The sequence below is a fragment of the Leptinotarsa decemlineata genome, unplaced genomic scaffold (assembly GCF_025532065.1).
Source record: "Leptinotarsa decemlineata unplaced genomic scaffold, Ldec_3_MD MMD2_tig00000008_RagTag_RagTag, whole genome shotgun sequence".
Lineage (NCBI taxonomy): Eukaryota > Metazoa > Arthropoda > Insecta > Coleoptera > Chrysomelidae > Leptinotarsa > Leptinotarsa decemlineata.
In genome coordinates, this window is record NW_027412537.1 from 10,433,937 (window position 1) to 10,451,964 (window position 18,028).

Below are 18,028 nucleotides of genomic sequence, written 5' to 3' on the forward strand. Positions count from 1 at the left end.
GGATCAATCGCTTTTCTAATACCTGCTCCCCACGAAAGAGAAACCGAATACATTCGCTTTCCATTCTTCCCATTTGGAATATTTCAACAGTTTCTTGCTATTAACACCAATATTGTCGGTGGCAATGAACGGATGTTTATTCAACCAAAAACTGATTATTTGAACACCGTAGCACCTCCTCGAATATTCCACCGTCGTTAATGAATGTTAAATTCGATGTTTAGCGAGAATTCGGGGAAGGATTATGTACCCAATGGGGGCGCTGGATGCTGCTAACTTAGTAGATAAACATTAAATCAACACATATACGGGTGAAGACGCTTTGAAAAACAAACTCGACACAGTTCGGTGTCTTTCATGTCGCCACGGAAAGTTGAATAACTTCGTGTCGGGACCTTCTTGAGCACGATTATCAGGTCTGGCCCGGATTTTTTGCCTTCGGGAGTTTTTGTACGGTCACAGGATGATTTGTGAGAGATATACGTTAATATATGTATGTTTCTATCCCATTCTAAGGCATCTACAGAGAGCCTGAATATCGGATATACCTATCATTCCGTATTTCCCGACTTTATTTGAAATATAAAACTATTTTGATTCATAAAATGTCATTCACTTACTGAAACATATGATTTCTTACTACACTAAGCAAACAGATACACAAAGAACAAACAGAAATATGGTAAACTAAACGAACATTATTCAAAAATATCATTTAGCAAAATTACAACAGTGCAAGCAAGTATCATGTTTTGTTGGAAATACCCATGGATTGTATTGAAATAGGCTGTATTTAGACTTTCAATATAACATATTATATTGACACTTTTGGGTTGAAAAATGTAACCATTTTTTCTTGCATGTTCAACACGGGCTGTACGATAAGTAGCAAACTATCTCATGATCTAACATTCTACTTCTCCATGTTACGTCATGTTTGACCAACATCGCTCTCAAGACAATCCTTACAGTTAACTGTCAACTGTAATTTTGGCAGGGTTCTGTATTTGTATATGTAGAGTAGGGAGGGTGAGTGTAGGGCCACAGCACTAAGGCCAAATGTGCCCAATTGTACATCGTCTCCGGGAGTTGTCCTCCTAGGTCATTGTCCATCCTGTCCTTTCCAGGAAGGTGGACAGGTCTCTGGGAGAAATCTCCTTTATATCGGCAGGTGTAGGCCAAGACTTGCCGATCACACATACACTCTCCTATTAACGATAACTCCGGACACTCGCATAGGACATGCCTGACAGTCTCATCTTCCTATTCACACATTCTGCATAAAGGTGTCTCCACTAACCTCATATTATGGAGGTGTTTCCCTAGTTGACATCGGGCAGTCAGAAATCCTACTGTTAAGCGTAGATTTTTCCTGGCCATCGCCAGATATTTCTTCGGCGCCAGCTTCCCAGGGTCGCTGACAAGATTGCATCCTTTGGTTTCATCCCATATCTTCAGGGATTGAGCATGTGTGTGATGTTTGGCTAGTTCCGCAATTGTCGAAGTCATTTGGCAGGGTTGTCGTATGTTAGTTCCAAATAAATGCGTCATCACTAATGACTTTGAATACTTATTTTATTGAAAAACATTCTTTTATTTTGAATATTACTGGAGTTTTTTCCCAACACGAAATCGTTATTTTTAACACCTCGACACATGTCACGATCACCAAGTGATCATCTTCAAGAGGAAGATCAAACTCGAATTTTGACAAAATTTTCGTTGATTTCATGGTTCAGAAGAGCTGCGCTCTACATAGGTTTCTGGTAGCATTTAAATAAGTTGATGAAACTTTCTGATGGATAGTTCTCAAAACCAATATTCAGGCAAAATTTTTTCTGTGTAGAGCACGGAGGATGGACTTACTAAAATCTAAAACATCGGCAGTGGACACACATTTTTACTCGATTTATCTCAAATTATCACCTGATGCTTTTAAGAAACATTTCGTAGATACCAAAAGAAACAAGACGTTTCGAGCAGTGACTGGGCTTGACGAAATACGTATATTTCGACCAGCCGCCAAGAACAGTTGACGATTAGTCATATTAACGGATATCGAACAACCCGGTAATTGTCGTGGGTTTTCGCTTGATATATTAAGGGCTGATTGGGAGTTCAGATTCTGTGAGACTCAGGATAGTGTTATTTATTTTCACCAAGTAAAGGGTTAGTGAATTCAAAAAAGTTATGATAGCGTTAGTAAGCGATACTGAACAAGTGAAACAATTATGAAGTGATGTTGCAGTATATATGTTTCAAGTGTAGTTTTGAGTAATTGCAGATGTCAATTTATTACATTATACCAGCAAGATTGAGATAGGAAGAAGAATCAGTTAGTTCTGCCTACTAGGGATTTTGTTTCTATCATGATCTCGTAATTTACTCTACTTTATATATTTCTTTCCTGAGCTCACCTCCAAACCGAATGGAATCAAATTAGAACATGTATCTAGTTCTCTCGAGTGGAATATAAACAAAACTTGACCCTATTTGGAAAAGAATCTTGAAACGTTGGTTTGTTTGTTCAACCTTATTTGCCAGTGAGGAAGGAACGTGCTTATGCCTGTGTGTAATTTCAACGTGAACTTTGATCGACGAACCGTGCTTCCTGAATCGACGAGGATCTACTAGCCGTACGCAGCGTTGCCAGATTCAAGGCCATTTCTTTAGATTTGGAGAATTTGATTGTAACAAAGAAATGAAGATTTTCTCTCACTTAGAAGTGTCTGAGGAAATGTTAAAGTTATCGAAGACCATTCTCTAAATATGAAATTCTTAGCCAAAAGTTCTCTGAGGGAGAAAAACCAAAATCGTGAATTGTAAAAAAGTTGATTGGAAAAGAAGAACAGATGACAGATTTTAAATGAATGGTGTTCGAATTGTAATTTTCTAGTTTAAAGTCCATCTACGATTCCCCAGAAACAAGAGTGCTGCCTTTCAATTTTATATACAGTGTGACTCATTCAGATTGAAAACACCCAGGTAAAAATTATTAATTAACAGATTTCAACCATTTTTTTATTGTCAAGTGAAGGAAGCTCTACTAAACGAAAAAATTTAAAGTTGGTTGATTGGTTGGGTAACAGGATTAATTTTTTCTCAAAAAAAAAATGTTTTCTTGTCGACGTTTCGAATTTAATTGAATTTCTCTTCAGGGCTCGAAAAGTAGTTTTTTCTTGTTGATAATATTACTATTTTGAAAACCATCAGACATATTAGATACATATTAAGAAAAACATTGCAAACAACCAAAATTTCCGAGACAACACCAACACAAAACGACATGAAACGTGTGTTTCATGTTTAGCTGATACTTGACGAATATCAATAATAATAATGTAGTTGAATAATACTTTGTTGTGATATTTTTACTAAAGATAAAAAGCTATTGTATAGTAACATAGGTGTTGCAGTTTTGTAACCTTTAAAGTTGAAAATATCACAATGAGACTAACTTAACCTAACTATACTCAGCAAAAACCAGAAAGACAGTGGTGCCATTTGTCCTAGTTCTGAAAAGTTCTGAAGAAATCGAGAGAACTTGATCAAATTGTCTATAGATTACCGAAAATATCATCTGGCAACACTGAGCCATACTCACACTCACTTCATATTCATGTTTTTTTCTGTTCAACGTATTCCAGTCAAATCCGTGGAAGGCAATCCATTCGTATGTGGATCGAGGTAGAAACTGTGGGAAGATTAATTTCGCTAATTTACCGTAGGAATCTCGTTAATAGTGCAAGTTTTTTTTGTGTTAGACCTTTCATTAATGCGGGTAATTTTAGAGATTTATTTCAAGCATCGAAGATTTCTATGATTCTTCCCACGGAGTATGTCTAACTCTCATAAATTCGGTAAAAACACCTATACATATTTTCACAAATTTAATATTTTGACAATTGCTGTGGTTTGCTGTGGTTAATGTTCACAATTACTGACCTATATCAATGATATAGGTGAAACTATAGGAGAAATTGCTTCAATTTATAATAGAAAACTTATTCAACACAAAAGATGAATAAATATTGTAAGCAATATTGAATGATTCACAGGATTTTTGTACCACAGAAAACAAAGGAGATAGGTATAAATCAGGCTGAGACTTTCAATGTCTGTCCTGGGATTAATATTTAAAAATTCAAATACTATTAATTCCAGGACAGACATTGAAAGTCTCTGCCTGATTTATACCTATCTCCTTTGTTTAAATGAAGAAAATAAATTTTATAACAATTAATAACTTCATAACAGTAACTCCTTACCTTCCCTCTCTGTGATTTATCATTTTACAGTTCTGTGAAATCTCATTGGCAGCAATGCATTGGTCAGAACAAGAAATTCTGTCAAACACTTTCTGTCAAACTTAATGTTTTATGTCAATCATGTCTGACAACCTGTTGAGTTTGATTTCCAAATTCATAATTTCACATTATTCATGCAATCATCTCATATTATCGCAAAATTTTCACGGAATGTTACATGTTTTTAACCAGTTTTAATCTTGACATACAAATATGAGCACGTGAGTATGTGTTGTTTCCTGCTCTCGGCAAACAAGTATTGCCCAACTTTACACTTGGCTGCACCGCGCTGATGAGGCCAATAGCCAGAAATACGTGTCCGCGGTTTGCCCCCATTTTTTGGAGTGTTGTGTCCACCAATTGTTTCATTTTTGATATATACACACATCGGAAAAGTCTAGGGATATTTTTATAACATACTAAATATCATAAAAATAAATGCATGAGGTCGTTTAATTTCGATTAAATTGGTACACTCGACCACCCTGTAGATTTCTATGGGTTGAACAAAGCCTGCAAAAACGGTAACTAATCTTTTATCAAGTTTTTTACAAACTGTAGGTTTTCGGCTAAAATGAATAATCTGAAAGTGTCAAGTTTGTACATTCTATGCAGTTCTTGCTCAGCAATTAAACTGGAAATATTGTGCTTTAGCATGGAACGCCATCACTTACCACTAGCTGAGATGAATAGAGCTGTAGGGCTTCTTCAAGGTGGCATGCGACAAAATGATGTAGCTCTTCGTTTGGGGGTCTCCCAAAGTGTTATCAGTCGTTTGTGGCGGCGTTTCCGTGAAACTGGCAGTCCAGCCGAACAACATCCAGGACGAGGACGCGCTACAACTGCAGTTCAAGACCGATTTTTGGTCTTAACCGCAAGAAGACAACCGACAATCACAGCACCTGAGTTGGTTAACGTGTTGTAGCAGACGCACCAGGTAACCATTGGTCGTGATACTGTCAGAAATCGACTGCATGAAGCAGATCTCCACAACAGAAGGCCACTTAGATGTCCACCTTTGTCGAGAGGCAATCGCGGTAGAAGATTATAGTGGTGTCAAGAACATCAAAACTGGGATGCAAATGATTGGGCCACAGTTTTGTTTACAGACGAATCCAGATTTGGATTTCATCCAGATTCTCGTCGAGTAAGACTGTGGAGACGACCTGGAAATAATGACCGTTTGAGACACGTCCAGGAAGTCCACACATACAGAGGTGGTACAGTAATGCTATGGGGCGGAATCATGATCGGCGGCAGAACCGATCTCGTTTTTCCAAATCGCTCCCTCACAACTCGACAGTACCTCGACACCATTCTTCTACCTATCGTCCGTCCGTTTGCTGGTGCTGTTGGTGAAAACTTCCACCTAATGCACGATAATGCTCGTCCACGTGTCGCGCGTCTAGTGACTGACTGGCTCACCAACGAAGGAGTTGATGTATTGCCATAGCCAGCACAATCACCGGACCTGAATCCCATCGAGCATGTGTTGGACATGCTTCAACGAAGAATTACTCCGCATATGGGGAACATTCACACAACGTTTCAATTGAGAGAGCTTTTAATCGCTGAATGGGCAAATGTACCTCAACAAGACATTGACAATCTCATTTTGTCGATGCACGATAGATGTAGGGCCGTAATAAACCAGCGTGGAGGCCATACTTTGTACTGATTCCAATTTTTTTTGTATTATGATTTTTTTTCGGGGTGCCAAAGAAGAGCCATATTTTTTTTAGTTTTGCTTATATGCGCACTCAGTATTTTTGACCATTTAATAAATTTTGTTGTAAGTTACATTCGTTTAATAATCACCCGTCAACTTTTTTTTCCCTAAAGCGATCTAAAAAAAATTATTGCCATTTTTAAAAATATCTCTAGACTTTTCCGATTAGTGTATTTGTATATATATTTGAAATTTTTTACCGTGTTACCATATAAGTTTCAGACTTTGGACATGAGTATGAACACTTTTAAAGTGAAAATTAAGAATATTCTTTTACAGAATGCCTTTTAGACATTCGACGAATATTTTAATTATTTCGACTCAACAAATTTGTTGCGTGTCTAATAATAGATATATTTTTATACAACAATATTTATGTATTTATGTGACTGTATTGTGTTACATTGATTTTAATTTATATACTATTTATCCCATTGAAGTATGAGAATACTATTTATGTATGCCTTGCACGAATACATTCTATTCTATTCACTCTATTCATTCTATCCACTTTGTTGTATTTGAATTTGGAGCGCTCAATTAATTTTTCAGATGAGTGTCCAGTTTTCAAACTTAGTTATATTCGAGCAATACTAATCGAGCAACCACAACATCATGCTGTTTGAGTTTTCGTGAAAAAATGGAAATTCATTAGTGAAATTCAGAGGTCTCGTGGCATTACTGTCGATAATTTATTCTTCTCGTTTAAAATTTCCTCTCCGCTTTTCGGCTTATCAGCACACGCGATTATTTTCGTTGTCGATTCCGCTTTAGCAAAGCTCCACCTCGTCATGAATGACTCAGTGTTCCTAATCGTCGTGATTGTTTGTTTACGTCGAACGCAGAATACTTCATCAGCGTTTTTATGGTTTTGTGGACGGGGCGGCGGAGAAAACGCTTCGCAAGCAAACAGACCAACAACTGACCGCCCGGCGGCGGTTGTTTTATTTGTCGACTTGGAAAAACCGCTGCCGGCAACGTCAAACAAAAAATGGATTTATCGACAATTAAACTATTTTACAATGGCGTTGTGCCAGTTGTTCGGCACATTATCGGAGCAGATTTAGTTCGTCGTTTTACCGGGTGGGGCGATGCGTGTTGTGGACGGTTTGACGCAGAGGGTGTGAATTTATGATTTATTTCTGCGGTTGATTTGAGTTTTGGATTCGGGACTCATGCGAGAATGGAAAATATTTTCATGTGTTGACTGTAGATACTGTAACAAGGCATCTCTGCTTCACTTTTACAGTTCACTCGAGATCACAATCATTCAAGATCCGTGTAGTTTGTCAGAAGCCAACTGAGAGAAACTGACTGCATATTTTGGTTTAGGACTGATTTAGTTTCACTTCAAAAACTATCAACTGTTATGATTGGAACCGAGGTAACTTCCCGATCAGAAATAATTGAATTTACCACACTCGCCACCCACTTAGTGTTTGTAATTCTCTGCTTTTATAGATTTTGAGCTTTTTCTTCTGCTTGCGTGCCAAATGACTAGTCCATTTCTTCCAATTATTCAGGAAACTATGCAGTTTTATGCACTTATTAAGTTTGGGTTTAACAATCTTGATTCTTGAACTGATTTACAGGACCTTTGAGTTGTAATGTATTGTAATGTATGTAGGAATAGATACTTCGGAAACAGTCTGACATGTCAGTATGGCAAAGTCATAATGTTTCAGATGTTCTAGATGAACGCATATCCTTTTGCTCTGTTACAATAAATAACCTTGAAGAAAAATATCAGCCTCTTGATTTCTCAACACATAGAACAAAAAAGAAACATTAGAATTACCATATTCCTCTGGTCACGATTTTAATGACGAGCTTCTCTGTCTCTGTTGGTCTCTGTCTCTTGTATTTCCTATACTAAGGTCTCTATTACATTTGTTATTTTGTTCAGCTGCCCTCTAATAACAATAATAATTCATTTATTTCGCTTGTTAAAAAGTACATAACAGTGGATAATTCTATCAGTACAATAACAAGGAAAACGTCATTTTCTGTGCTTTTTATATACATATATTCAAACTCAAGTATTTATCTAAATATTTTAAAAGAATTGAGATGAAAAGATGAAAAATATATATAGACACATAAAAGCAGCGAAATACTACAACAGTAAAATTAACGGTCATGGTTATAATTGAAAAGTTTAAAATAATGGTAATGTCAAATAGTGACAAGAATGTTTCCGATGAGAGCAGCTTTCAGTCTTGATTTAAAAATATTGACATTTGGCGCATTCTTTACCGAATCATCAAGCTTATTGTAAAATTTTGGTCGAAGAAAAAGGTGGCTTTTTTGGTATATGGTGGTTCGATGCATATGGGGTATTTAGAGCAGAGTTTTTAGAGCGGGTAGGGTACTTATGCTGATTAAATATAAAATTATGGCCATTCTTGTACATGTATATGCATAATTCATAAATATAAATACCCGCAACGGTGAGTATTTTGAGTTCTTTGGAAATATTTCTACACGATTGCCTCCAACCTATACGGGCAGTAGTTCTGATGGCATACTTCTGTGGTGTAAAAACCCTCACTGCAGACGATCCAGTGCCCCAGTTCAGTAATCCATATCGTATATGATAGTGTAATGATCCATAGTACAGATTCAACAAAACTTGTTTACTGCAATGGTTTGACATAAAGCACATAGCAATTGTAGTCAAGTGTAAGGCCAAGCATCTTTGTTGTTGAGCAAGATTCAACATACAACTCCTCGTTCTCATAAATGCTAAAATTGTCATGAGCAGAATTCAGCAAGAATTTCATTAATGATGTTTTCGTGATGTTCGGTGATAATTGACTTTTTTTTGCCCATGTTACTACCTGCTCATAGACATTCTCTGTTTTCTCTGCAAGTGCTATTGCATTGCTCTCCGTGATGTCGTCTGCATAAGCAATCACATGTATTTTCGTGAGACTATTCATGAACTGCAACAAATCATTCGCATATATAAGAAACAGTAAGGGGCCAAAAATTGAGCCTTGTGGAATACTCTGTTCAATGGTTGCTGACTGACTTACAGTTTTCCGAATCACTACTTTTTGGGTCCTGCCATGCAAATAAGACTTCATTAATTTCAATGCTGGACAGTGTCCAGTAAGTAGTACTGGGCTTATTTTGGTTCATTTCATTTAGGAAAGTTTTCTCATGTGTGTGTTTTGATAATGGAGATTTTTTCAAGTACAAAACACGAGTACTGCAGGAAAATCCTTAAGGCGCTCTGAAAGCAGTGCCTGGCAAAAGTAGCGATTCACGTTGAATTTGGATCGCAGACAGAAGCAGACAGCAGAATTGTCTGACTTGACATTGAAACATCCGGTTCGGAAATATTCATCTTTTTGGAGAAAACCGATGCATGGGTTTTTGTGGCATTGAATTGAACCTGATTACTCTCACCCCAATTCGAAATCACCTCTAGGTCCTCATTAAGATATGCAACCTCCTGCTGCCGGTGAAGATGCGCCTCTTCAGCCAATGTGCTGGAATCCAAATGGAATCTCGTCAGCAAAGCAATATACTAGATTCTTGTTTTTTTTTCCCTGTTGGTGAAATGCTTATATTCCACAGAAATATACGTTTTCTTTTTACTTAAGATTATCATGCTTAAATGCTTGGCAATCCCTCCACTTGAATTTTAATAATTTATTATTTATTATTATTCCAGTAAATAACTTCGTAGAGGGATTTCAGGGCATTGAACGATAAAAACACAAACCTACGTTTTCGCTAACGTTTCGCGATTTATTTATATCGCTGCTTCAGAGCTAAAAACAAACAAAAACGATTCATATAATATAAAATCACAAATTTTAGATATTTTATGTTATTGTTGCTCCACCAATCTAACCATTGGTTTTGCGGTTCACTTTTATTGATACAATTATTTTCAATTGTCATTTATTGTGTATGACATCAGACTTGATACTCTGTACTACGATTTACGCCTAGGATGAGAAACGATAATATGAGATATGTGCATTGTGTCAAGTGCACATGTTTTTGTTCATTTTTTGGTTAGAGATCTGGAGAAATGACCATATATATATATCATAAAGCGATGACAAATATTTGTGTTTTTGTTGGCACTAGCAATGTTTTTGAAAACTGAAAATATAAGTAGATCACGAACCAAATTTGGCGCTTTCACCTACTTCTGGAAATAAAGCAACTTAACATTATGATAATCGATTACTTTTGAAACTTTTTGTGATATTGTCACCAAAAAATAAATAATTCTACGTGAAGCGACATTATCATTTTATTCAAAATAGGGTTATTTTGCAGCATGCAATTTTGAAGAGTCATTTTACGAGTTTTCATAATCAGAAGTGACCTGGAATAGTTGCTTTTTCAATAGTATTTCAGAAACTTCAGATTCGTGATCAGCGGACAGAAATACGTAAGTTTGCCGAGATTTTATTTCAAGAACCACCGCAGCTCAAATATCCTACTTTCACCCACTTCTCTGTGACAATTTCGATTTCTCGTGGATAACCTCAACCTTAGATTAGGTAAAAGAGGGGATACATAACGCCAACCTCTGCGTACGAATCGAGTTTGTGACCGATTTCCGAGTGGCCGCCATATTGTTGGTGCTAAACATTGATCTTGTTGCTTGTTCGATTTTGTGCAATTATTGAGTGTATTTTGAACTATTTTGTGTGTGAATACTGTATAAACATGGTGAAGTGCTCATCTTACAATTGTAGTAGTAATAGCGAGAAAAAGGAAACCGATATATCATTTCACAGGTGAGAAAACATCAGTACATTTAGGAACAGTGGGCCAAACATGGATATTATGTGAAAACTACCTATGCAAATGTCTAGATTTTCAAGTATGTAACTCACTGGTGGATAATCTTTGGTTAAAGAAGATTTCAGTGCTTACTTTGTGAATTTTCATTCATAATTTTATGATAGACTTCAGATTCACCTTGAAAGTTCCATTTTTTTGCATAGGCGTGCATTTATAGCAGGGTCAGATCGAGTGAAAATTTGGAATATCTTGAAAATACATTTTTGATTGAAAAAAATGAATGACTACATTGTGGACCCTAGACAAATTGAATATTTCTTTTCTATTTCATTGAAAATGATCTGTGCAATACATTACTCATATTACAAGAAAATTTTATAGATTATTATTAAATACTATTCCATTTTTCAGATTTCCTAGAAATGAAGATAGACGGGCCATTTGGGTAGCTAATATGAAGATTTCAAACTGGTCCCCATCAAAAAACGATCGTATTTGCTCAAAACATTTTGAAACCTGTTATTTTTATAGAACTGAGGAAAAAACGAATTGTTGAATGAAGCTGTACCCACTATTTTCCCAGAACGACCTACAAGTCTTCAGTCAAAACAGGTATACTGCAAAAACAATTTGATAACCTTAATATTTCAAACCTTATTGATACTCTCTATTTAGAGGCCAGTCGACAATGTCTTTCAGCTAAATAGAGATTAAAAAATATGCATTTTTTGTTCAGCAGATTGAAAGTATTTAAGAGTACCTTACCATAAAGAGAGTTGTGTACTAAACAAATTTTTATTTTCCAGAAAAACAGGAAACGAATTAGACCCCAAACACCAGAACCTTATCCATCAACAAGTGCTCAACTGCAAACAGATACACCCCGCAAAAAGAAACTGAAGCGAAGCTTACAAATCGCAAAAAGGAAATTGAAGGAGAAATCTGTCAAAATCATATAGAACTCTTTTTTTCTTCAATTCGTTCTAGAGGGGGTTGGAACAATAATCCAACCGCCCGTCAATTTATGGCTGCATATAAACGTCTTCTTATAAGAACGGAAGTGAGAAGTGGGGGCATAGGTAATTGTCTACCTTCAGAACAAATTTCTATTCTATCGGTTTCAAGTACAACCAATAAAACTCCTGAGGAGCAAATAAATAGTTCAATACCAATTATAACAGGAGACAATTTATTAGAAACCGAAAAAGAAGCTCAATCACTAGAAACAATTTTTTCTGAACATAGTTATGTTATGAACACCAATGTTTTATCTCATTGCTCAGAAGAAATTGTAACCTATATAGCTGGTTTTGTTACTAAACATTTGTCGATGAAAATTAAATGTGAATCATGTGTTACTGGCTTAATAGGTAACAAAGCGAATTTTCTTAATTCCCTTATTTCCCAAAAATATGTTGTTGTTGAAATTTGCCAGATTAGTGAAAAACTTATAAGACGAAGATTTGCCAAAAGGAAATAATGTTAAAAAATTGACCAATACTATATTGAGACGATGTCTTTCGGTTGATATGTTTCAATGTCTGAATAACCACATCTCAGACAATGAAGTCAATCATGTCTACTTTTTAATAAAATCAATTATTGAAAAGAATTGAATATAAGGATACACTTCATAATGAAAAAGCAGAGTGAAGCAAAAGATGCTATTCGAAACTATTTCACTAAAATGATTTTGTTTAAAGGGCAGTAGGGCTATATTGTACAATTTTGGATGTATGTATGTATATAACAATATAATAAATATGTTTACTTATTACGAGTTTGATTGTTAATATTTTGAATTAATTTATAATGCTTCATGAAGTTACAATTTTTTTTATAGAAATATTCAAAGTTGAAACTTCAATATACCTCAGGTTATTTATAATAATTGGTATAAAGTGTGAATAATTCTGAAAGTGCAATAAATATAAGTCTTAAAATTCAATTAATGTGTCAAGTGAAATACAAACACTTTTTCTAGACCCCTAACACCAAAACTGATGTTTTCAGTCGACGCACGTTTCGCTAACAGTATCAATTTTCTTCTGAAGATGCTAGTTAGCGCAACGCGCGTCAAGTGCAAATATATCAGTTTTGGTGTTAGGGTAATTAATATCTTGAAGTAGTTTCAACTTTTACACCAAAGGTTCCAATCTCATCGTTTTTTAGGTGAAATACCTATAACAATACACCGGAAGTCTTTTATTTATTTATTACTTTTACTCAAGACTCCATATGATGAGGCGATAAAATAATTCAGTCCATACTGCTTTGATATATAGATTATGGAAGGATTATGTCTTGAACCCTTCTCATAGATACGCCACTGGCGTTTAGCGTTTGGTGCAGATTTGCCTCAGCATGCTGTTGGTTGTTACGAGTCCATATATCTTTCCTTGTCTAAGACCTCAACAGCTGCATCGCAAAACACGCCACTGGTGCGTTATTTGTTAGTTTCCGCTCTGTACCTTCGCCTTGTGACAAATGCCGGTCGTATTTCGGCGAACGCGACCTGCATTTTTATATTGTTTATAATAATAACATGCGCCCTGGTCCGCCATGCTTCGAAGATTTGTGTAAATAGCAGCCGGACGCAGCGGCAAACTAAATCAAATAAAATGTAGTGGTTGTGGCATCGCTTCGTGAATAATGCCGTTTCATGTTTCAGCGAAGCAGGGAGTGTGCCGAGGAGGAAAGTTGGCGAGAAAACATGATAGTTCGATTGAAAACAAAAATAGTTAACTGTTGTAATTACTAGCTTATCAGTTACTGTCTTAGAAAAACAATACGTATCAACGAATGTTTTTATTCATATTGTATCGAATCTAAAGTAGTGAAATACATATTTCCTCAGCTGATATCGCGATGAATGAACTAAACTTTCAACTGACTTTTTATCAGATGTAAATACGTGAATTTGAAAAAATTTCAACAGAAAGCCAAATCCATTAACTTTTATCTACAGAATTCAAAATAAAAGTTTTCATTTTGACATTTTTACGAATGCTTACTTCTCTATAGTTTTTCCAAAAATTGCATTATGCCCTTCCTTTTTGCTATGGGTTCAAACAGAAAAAAAGTCAAGTCTATCTGAGTAGTGTGAACGTTCAGTCTAATAAATTAATGATATTGATGAAATATTGATAAATTCGAATTCTGAAATTCACCATGTTATCAGGTTTCAACAGCAGATACATTGATTGATAATTGAATCAAAATTCTATATTAGAAAAAAGTAAATCGCAAAAAGAGAACCTATGCGTTGACCCAAGTATTTTTCATGATATCTATAATTAACAATGCCGAAAAAGTAATTTGTGAAAGACGAATAACGTCACATAAACTACATCCTAAAATTTGCCATATTTTGAGAACATACTTATATTTTCCGCGTAATATTATTCGAAGGCGTTTTTTTCTCTCTCAAGACATCCATGTTTCATCCCCTATGCCTCTGCGAGCTCTTATCGTATCTGGCCGCCACGTTATTGTTCTGTTTTGCTATGTATTTATACAAGGGTTCTCGTGAATCGGTTTTTAGTCGCCAGGATCTATCCCTAACTACTTGCCGAAAGATATATGAACTCTTTTTCTCTTCCAGAGGAATCCAGGCTGGAATTTATTTCGTTCGCGTCGTGCTGCTTTACCGGACTTTTTATTTTTTGTGAATCGCGTTTCTGCTGCGAGAATTTTTCGGAAGTATACGTTCTGCGAATTCGCTATGAGGAGAGATACGATTTTTTGTGCGGTATGAGCGGAAGAGATTTATTTCAAGAAATGACGCGGATAGACTATTTATTGGTGGGATATAACTAATGATAATATGAAGACCGCCCCTTTCGTCAATCCGGTAATAAAATTTTATGAAAAGAAGTTCCAACGAATGCAATTTTGTTTATATTCACTAGATGTCCGATAGAAATTGAATATTGTCCCAAATTTAGACGAGAACAAAAAATAAAAGTTATTATACACCAAATATTTGTTAAAAACGAAAAATCCACTGGGTTTTTCTTTGAAAATATTTGACTTTTCTGAAAATAAATGATAGTTTCAGCCAATTTCGACTAGCATAACTCTGTTCTTCCAAAAATTACCATCTTATTTGGACAGAATATCTCTATAAAACTGAAACACGTTATCCGAAGAAAATGTCAATAAAAAATTGAAGTGGAAAGTGAAAATATCGGAAATATTTGTTGGGGTTGAGAATTAAAAAAAAATAACTGATAAAACCTTTTGTCAGACTGAATATTGAATAAATTCAATGACCCAGTCGGTCCTTGATGCTCAATAACCTCTCATCAGTCTTAAAGACAGTGCTTCAGTTTGTGAATAAAATCCAGTGAAGAAGAATATACAAACAATAATACTCAATATACAAACAATAATACTCATTATACAAACAATAATACTCAATATGGAAACACAGTACACACAAAGCATATAAAAACACAGCAGAACCCAAATATGTCCATATCGAAAATTTGCTCTCAAGAAATAACTACACTAGGTTAGGTTAGGTGCAAAGTGAGTGGATCTATTCGACCCTCCACCGCAACCCGCAAGGGTTTATTGTGGTTCACACATATTTACACTCGACCAAATAAACCCAGCTTCTTAACGAAGCCGATTAGTTTTTGTGGTGAGTGGTCTTTCAGGTTAGATGGTACGAGTACGGCTCTGCCGAACTCTAAAAACCTGATTCGGTCCCCAGCGGGGTAGGCGCAAAGTGTGTGCTCTGCTGTTTCAGGAGACGACTCAGTTGACATTCATCGGCATTCATCTCCTCTGTAGACTCGCTCCTGATCTAAATTTACAGGGAGGTCAGTTAGAAGTCGTAAGCTCGACATCCATCTCCTCTGTAGACTCAGTGTCAGAAAGAATGTTTAAAACTACACTAAGAAAAATATTTAAACAATAGGAAAATGCTAAAGCGCCAATAAACAACATCTCAGCCTCAAAGATTTCGAATAACATAAAATTGTCACTTGACTGCGGCTCCTCACGAAGGTCATACCGACTTCAAAGGAAAATTCCCACAGAATTGCAAAGGCACTTTAATTTTTGGAATACCTGAAAGATTACTGAACACTGTTTCACTCCTGTGAAAGTCAGGTCACATTTCGATCAGAAACTGTAACTTTCCCTATTTGGGTATCCACATTTTTGGAATAGAGAGAACGTCACTCCATAAAAACAAAGTTGAAGAAAGGGAAACCTACCGTGAAATGTCAACGTGCTGATAAGCCCACAAATGGCGAATGTGGGCACTCATTGTAATTATATCGGCCATCTTCAAGCACAACTAACCGTTACCGAGACAATATTCAACGGAAAATTGTCACTTTTACTTCATCGCGAGTGGCCTAAGAGCGAGCAGCAATCTGTCCAACGATCCCCACAGGGGCCTTAAGCGTGATGACTAGGACTCGCAGCCCACTCCTACGTTTCATTCAAACAGATAGTCGCGTCAACGAATACGTAAAAGAGGCAACCTTCGATAATCTTTAAAAAAAACTTAGTTTTGGATGATGTTTTTTAATTTTTTGTTTTTTTTTTTTTATAAGAGCCCAAACACAACTCATTTATGATTCAACACCAGATGGCGCTGTTTCGACCTGTATAGGTATCTTCAGAGGTGCTAGGCTGAAACACAAATGCGCTGCTGGACTCATCTGAACTCGCAAAGAAACTTTTTTCAATATGCTATTTTACTGTCTGAAGTAACCGAGTTGTACGTTCCTATTCTTTGAAGCTAATGCAGTTATTTCAAGTTTTTGACAGTTTTGGCACCATACATCACGAAAATGCTAATAATACTTTCGTTAAAAAGTATTTCTTCAGGCAGGATCTACGTAGGTGGATTAATTATGTTATCTGGTTCAAAGACAAAAATATTGAACATAAATAAATTCTGTAGAAACTGAACTTAGGACAAAACTTCAACAGTAACAAATGAATTTGAAGCCGTGAATTTGAAACGTGTTTCACGACAAAATCATAACTTTGAATTACACTCCTACGAATCCAGGGCGGGTCGCTAGTAGATTAATAAAGGCAGTGAAAAAAAAATTGGTTAAGCTCTGAGAATCAAGCTGATAATTTAGTGTATAATCCTCAAACTTTTTTGTTGGGCCCAGTTTTGAAAAATACTAAACCACGCGACTGGGCTAAGCGGGTCACGTGTCCTTCCAGCATATCGGTGTCGCTCTTTTAGCATGGAACCGGGCGATGGTCAGGCGTTCGAGGGACATAAATTACATTGCAGTTTCCGTAGAGATTTTTAATTTTCTTGAGAATGACATACAGTCCATGTTACTCGCTGATACTGTAGCTTTCCAAAAGTAACAGAATTTGTGAAAATCGGTTGAAAGTTATCCATTACATACAAACATAATAATAAACATACAACACTTCCTCTCCATGATATTGATTTAGGTTTCATATTGCAAAAAAAGGAGTTTTTTTTTGCTTTAAATTTTTGCACTTCGCATTGTTCGTTTATATAGAGTGAAGTACTGTCAGAAGCAACGAACATTTTGTAACTATTAGAAAATATGAATTATCATCCGCGGAATTGTAAAATAACACCACTGATTCGACTATAACCTACTCTCTCCCTTCTTCTCGCTGGTGCCCGCGGCTTTCGGTGCCATTTGAATGTGTCCTGAGCCGGCGGGCTTGAACTTTAACCGTTGCTGGAACTTTGTTTCGTTCTTTTGTTTCTGCGAGATGTACTTTTCGCCGGGATTACTGGATACTGGATATTAATTACAACGGCCAACTAGATAATGTTAACTGCTTTGCCATAGTGCGATTGTTTAAAATGAAATTAAGTCGACCGGGGAATTAGCGAGTCGCTTTTGTTTCTTTTCGTTTTGTTTTGTTTTTTCGGCAACGCTTGCTGTGATGTTAACGTGGTAATTAGGGAGCGTTTGGTATGTTTAATTGTCGTCTAGGGGAAGTTACTCGGCGTATTTTAGTGTGAAATCTATTCTGGGAGTCCTTTAAGACGTGGTTGTTTTACGACGCAATCAAAGTTCTGGAAAATTAGGAATGGGAGAAGACACAAATTTCTAGAATGAATGCCACCACCTCTACAATTATTTTTCTCGAGAAAATTTTCAAACAAGTTGCTCTTTTAGAAATCGGCAGAGACGTGACGTCACAAGTACTAGAATACAAAAAATGATATCCTTATAAAATTCTG

General features: G+C 36.1%; 1 protein-coding gene and 1 long non-coding RNA gene across 3 annotated transcripts in view; one reads left to right on the forward strand and one right to left on the reverse strand.

Moving 5' to 3' along the window:
* LOC111509230 (uncharacterized) overlaps window positions 1-18,028 on the reverse strand; it is a 277,993-nt gene that overhangs the window by 32,954 nt on the left and 227,011 nt on the right. The gene's annotated exons all lie outside the window — the stretch shown is intronic.
* Window positions 10,563-12,622, forward strand: LOC141480708 (uncharacterized). Its single transcript, XR_012464510.1, has 3 exons — window positions 10,563-10,805; window positions 11,224-11,424; window positions 11,619-12,622. It is a non-coding gene; the product is annotated as an uncharacterized lncRNA (long non-coding RNA).